The 5,508-nt window shown below is 43.9% G+C and overlaps 1 pseudogene across 1 annotated transcript; it reads left to right on the top strand.

Moving 5' to 3' along the window:
• Positions 1–645: 645 nt before the first annotated feature.
• On the top strand, positions 646–1,796 carry LOC104507277 (annotated as a pseudogene). The gene has a single exon (XR_727869.1). The product of XR_727869.1 is annotated as a pappalysin-1 pseudogene (transcript).
• Positions 1,797–5,508: the final 3,712 nt, after the last annotated feature.

Here is a 5,508-nt window from a genome sequence, read left to right as displayed (position 1 = left end):
GGAATCATTAGTGTATATTCCCTGCGGCACACCAAATAGTTATGAGGTATGTGTGTGAGGGGCAGGAATTTTTCTGAATGTGTGTGTCCATCCACGTGTGTTTCTTGCCCTTTCCTGGTGTGGTATGTACCTTGTCCAGCACATCCAGCATACCAATGTATGCCATTTCCTTACTGGTTGTTATTGGGTATGAATTTGGAGGTAGTCTGAAGGCATCCCTTTTGCTCTCTGCAGGAATATGGGTGCTTGATCCTACCAAAATTATTGCAGCTGCTCAGTGTTTCTCAAACTGTGTACTACTTAAATTTTATACATATTTCTCCTCTGGACCGTGTTAGATGTAGGGTGTAGGGGTATGAGGGAAGTCAACAAGGATTGCTTCTCAAGACTGTTCTTATTTTCAGCCAGGGATGTATGGCTGGAGTGAAGGTAGGAACCAAACGCACGGTACAATATTTTGCAAAAGAGTTTTGGTCTTCAATCAGGATAAGGGGAATCCCACTTGTACACACCACTGGCAAATCTTGACCTTTAATAGGAAGTCTTACCAAGGCCTCCCACAATCATGCAGTAGATGATTTAATGTCTTTCTTGTACACTAACTTCATAATATATGTAGCTGAGTGTGTGTATATACATATATAGAGAGGTATTTATACAATTGAAACACTAATTTCTTTGTTCTGTCATCCTTATTTATTCATCTTTCTTTTTTGGGGGCACATAGGACTATATGACAAATGTTCTTACACCTCCCGTGACCGAGGATGGGTCCTGGGGATTAACACCGTCAGTGACCAGGGGAATAGAGACCCCCGCTATTTCTTCTCTCTGAAGACGGACCGTGCTCGCAAAGTAACCACCATTGCAGCACATCGCAGCTACCTCCCCAACCAGTGGGTGCATCTGGCTGCCACGTATGACGGGCACCTGATGAAACTCTACGTGAACGGTGCCCAGGTGGCCACAAGTGGAGAGCAAGTGGGCAGCATCTTCAGTCTTCTGACCTTGAAGTGCAAGGTGCTCATGGTTGGAGGAAATGCCCTGAACCAGAACTATCGGGGTTACGTAGAGCACTTCAGCCTCTGGAGGACAGCCCGGTCTCAGAAGGAGATCTTGTTGGACATGGGCCAGGCAATTCACAGACAAGACACGCCTCTACCTCAGCTAGTTCTTCAAGACAGTTTACTGAATGTGAGAAACACCTGGTCTCCCATGAAGGATGGCAGCAGTCCCCAGAGCAAGTTCAGCTATCATCACGGCTATTTGCTGGATACCAGCCTAGACCCTCCTCTCTGCGGTCAGACAGTCTGTGACAACACGGACGTCATCGCCAGCTACAACAAGCTCCCTAGCTTCCGCCGCAACAAAACCGTTCGCTACCGGGTGGTAAATCTCTATGATGACAAGCACCAGAACCCCACTGTCAGCCAACAGCAGATTGAGTTCCAGCATCAGCATTTGAATGAGGCTTTCAGCCGCTACAACATCACCTGGGAGCTGGAAGTGCTGGAGGTGAAGAACTCTTCCCTTCGCCACCGACTCATCCTGGCCAACTGTGATATCAGCAAGATTGGGGACGAGAACTGTGATCCTGAGTGCAACCACACCTTGACTGGCTACGACGGCGGAGACTGCCGACACGTACGCCACACGCTCTTCAACAAGAAGAAGCAGAACGGGGTGTGTGACATGGATTGTAATTACGAGAGATACAACTTTGATGGTGGGGAATGCTGTAACCCAGAGATAACAGAAGTCACCAAGACATGTTTTGACCCATATTCTCCTTACAGGTAGGCAATCTCTTAAACAAAAAAGCTTTTTATGGTGTCATATTAATGAATATTGTATTGATCGGCCTGCTGGCTCTTGAACTCTTGTGTTATTGACATTATGGGCTTTGGAGTTTTTAATTAATTTTTTTTTTTCTTAGTATTTAGCTCACATTGCAGTTACCCAAATGCAATCTCAGTAATGGTCTCAACAGTGTCTTAACATTGAATTGGTATTCCCCATCTAGGCTAAGGGAAGTTAGCGCTAAAGACTGAAGCAGCCAACTTTGGGAGGCCCATCAGTTGCTGGTTATGAGCAGTATATTGTAACATTGCATGATTATGTTAAGCACAGACTCTTAGGAGTCAGGATTAGATGTCACAGAAAGCTAATATGTATTTGGAGAGGGAAGAGCCCCTCAGGCATGGAACAGAACATAAATAGTCTTAGGTAGACTTTAATTCTGTAAGAGTTCTTTGAAGGTAGGTGGATTATTCTATGTTTTGAATGCTACAAGAACAGCCTTCTGCAAGCCCAGCTGTAGAGGAGCAGCTGAGTCTATGGGTTGTGAGGAGGGAGGTGGGTACCAGGTTCCTGGCAGTGCTGTTACCCACATTGGGTGGGTAACCGATCTCTTCTGCACCCCTTTTATATATGTATGAAAATGGGGGTAATGCCACTTCATTGGAGATGGCAGGGCAACTTTCTGTGGGTGGATGTGAGCTTATAAAATCCTGAGATCCTCAGCAAAAGGCTTCCTTGTGTTGTAGTTTGAAGAGGGGCATTGCTGAATAACTTGCATCAGTTGAGTTCCATGTACCTGCAATTAGTCCAAATTGGTTTTGTCATCTTCACATCAGGGTTAGTATGTTTAAGTAAAGAAGTGTTCCCTGTGAACCAGTTAGAAATAAAACCACAGAGAAGCTGAAAGCTAAAGCTGAAATTCTGTTGTCTCTATCCCATGCAACAGGGGTTTTAGAGCAATTAATGGAGGCATGGGGGAAGACCTCTAGACGATCAGAACACCCTGTGTTGCCAACACTAAAGTTCAGGTTAAGAGGCTGTTCTGAGGTCCCTTCCATTATAACAATTCAGGCTATATTTGTAACCTCCTTAGCAGAGAGAAGTTTTTAAGCAACATTATCAGCTCTACTGGAGCTTTAAATACGCATAATTAAGCTGCAAAGAAAAGCTTCCTTTCCAATTTTGGGTTTTTTTTTTGTAAACTCTGGCAAGCTTGTTCTTAAAAAATCCTTATAGCTCAGCTTGACTTCAGTCAGTTACCAGTGAACAAAGCTCAAATGAGGAAATACTTTAAATACTAATGATTGAATATATCGAAAGGAAAAATGCCAATCTCTTAACACTGTTCAGCTGGTGAGGAACACAACTAAGCAAATATCATCAAAGGCATAATGCAAATTGGATTGTTTTAGCACCGTAGTTCTGAGAACTCGAGGTGTTAGTTATAACAGCTATGACAATTTTTAGAAAAATACATTATTTTTAATCTGATAGTACCCTTTTATCACTTGTTCTGTGACCAGCATAATACCCATACAAAATGAAACAAGAAAAGCCTTGTAAATTTTAGTTGACAGATTTAAGACCGTGCCTTAATGTTATTCTGACATACAGAGATGTTTCTATTTCAAATTAAGTAGTTTTGCTGCACAGATTGTACTCGTACAAGCCCAAGCAACGAATTTACTGCCAGAAGCTGAAGTTACCTTAATGCAGCGTAGTTGCTTTTCATCTGCAGTTGTATGTTCCTTTTGGAGACAATCGCCTTGCTGAGCTTGTCTGGAGGGTTCACATGTCATGCTCACAGACCTTCCACTTGTTTGTTTTGGCTTGAGGAGCACTTCCTCTTGACTGACACACTTTAGTCAGTGAGGGAAGCCTGAAGGGCCTCTTCCACAGTGTAGAGCCTGAGAAAATCCATAGATCCTCCAAAGATTTTTTTTTGCAACAGTTAGATTTCATTTATTTGTCTTTGCACAGACATTTTAATGTGGCATTGATCATTGGCAGTGAAACCAAGAAGGGCAGTAGAAGGGAGTCCATCTCTCTGGAGCCTTTATTTGGTGGCTGACATGCTTAGGCTGAGCTCACACCCACCACTATGATGTGTGTTTGCAGTCAGTATGGCAAAGCACAGCAGTTAGGCCTGTGGCCTTAATCAACGAGGTTTGTAAGGCTGAACGTTGCTTTGAGTACTTAGGCTAACAAATACAGGTTTAGGGTAGTGGCTTGGCAGCAAAGTCTTCATTGACTAAAAGGGTGAAGATTCAAACCCTATGTTTGGCTTTGGTATTGCCCTCAGCATCATCCCCTGAGAGATTTCCATGCCAATTAGTGCCTCAGTCAAAATCTGTGACTCAGTTGGCACCATCTGGGCCCGTTTTGCATCACGAGCCCCTCTTGTCATCACTTTCATTGGCAGAGTCCTCAGTCCTCTCTAGTGCAGGCCTTGCACCACATCAATGAAGACAACCCCACAGCCCCTGAGAGCTCACATCTAATTCCAGGTACTGCCTCTGCCAAAGTTCAGTGTAACAATAGCAGCAGAAAGGGAGAAGAGCCCCCAGGCTGGTGAGGCATCAAATCAAAGGTGGGGGAAGGAAAATGAAATGGTACCAGTAAAAAGTTTCCTGAGCTTTCGGCTGTAAAGACTCTTCACAGCTTTCGTTGGTACTGGGGTGGGGGGCTCAGATGCTACTGGGTTTTGTTCCTCCTACATCCTTGGTGTCAGCAGTTGTAGCCAGCTGTTCGCCATGTCGGAGTTTATTCCTCTAATACTTTTGACTTTTGGAACCAACCAAAAAGTGCTGATGCTTGATTAATGCTGTTATAAACAGGAACCCTCTTGAGTGCCTCTTCATCCCCCAAAGATGTATGCATTTCCAGTCACTTTCCTTCTTCTGTCTCAGTCCCACTCCATCAAGCTTCCATTCTGGGACAAAGTTGCTGTGAGTCGTGTTAAAAAAACCTCTGTGGATGCTTCTTGACTAAGTGCAACCACAGATGTGGTATCGCTGGAACAATTTCAAGATACTTTCAGCCTGCATTATAAGTTTCTCGTGATCCTTTTGGTACCGTGGACAAAGAGCTCAGGTACTTCGGTGGTGTATTCATTCACTGTTGTCATGCAACGATGGTGAGTTTAGAGCTGATTCCAGAGGCAGAGCTGGTTTGGTTTGGGTTTTTTGTCTCCAACCTCTCCTTCTGGTATGTCTCCAAAACTATTTTCCTCCAAGAGCTGAGATTCTGTGCCACAGTCAGGTAGTGGAGATGTTGGTGTGTAGAGATTTAAGTGCAATGGCTTACCTGTAAAGAATTTGTCCAAGGGACAGCACTGATAGATGGGGACTCCGCTCTCAGAGCGGCTCAGCAGAAAAGTTAAACATTGTGGTACCAGCGAGATCATCTATCCTCTTTTTTAATAGCCTATGGGGAAAAACCCAGAAGACTGGTTGTCATTAGCCACGCAGCAGGCTTTATCCAAGAATATCTGCCTCACTTCTCTTTATTAATTTCAGGAGAGTGGGACAGAATATATTTAGTTCCAGCACAAGATTTGCGAATATTGTTCGGCTTTTCTTTATTTCTGCAATTCTGGGAAATTAGAACATGCTAAGATCATACAGTCTGGCCCAATACAAAAGGAAGAAGCAAGGATAAACACACTTTCCAGAAAGACACATTCCTTGTGTTGTTTGGGATATTGCT

Source organism: Eurypyga helias, unplaced genomic scaffold, assembly GCF_000690775.1.
Source record: "Eurypyga helias isolate BGI_N326 unplaced genomic scaffold, ASM69077v1 scaffold14313, whole genome shotgun sequence".
Classification (NCBI taxonomy): domain Eukaryota; kingdom Metazoa; phylum Chordata; class Aves; order Eurypygiformes; family Eurypygidae; genus Eurypyga; species Eurypyga helias.
Note: the sequence above shows the minus strand (reverse complement) of the source record. Positions and strands in the feature narration are given on the sequence as shown.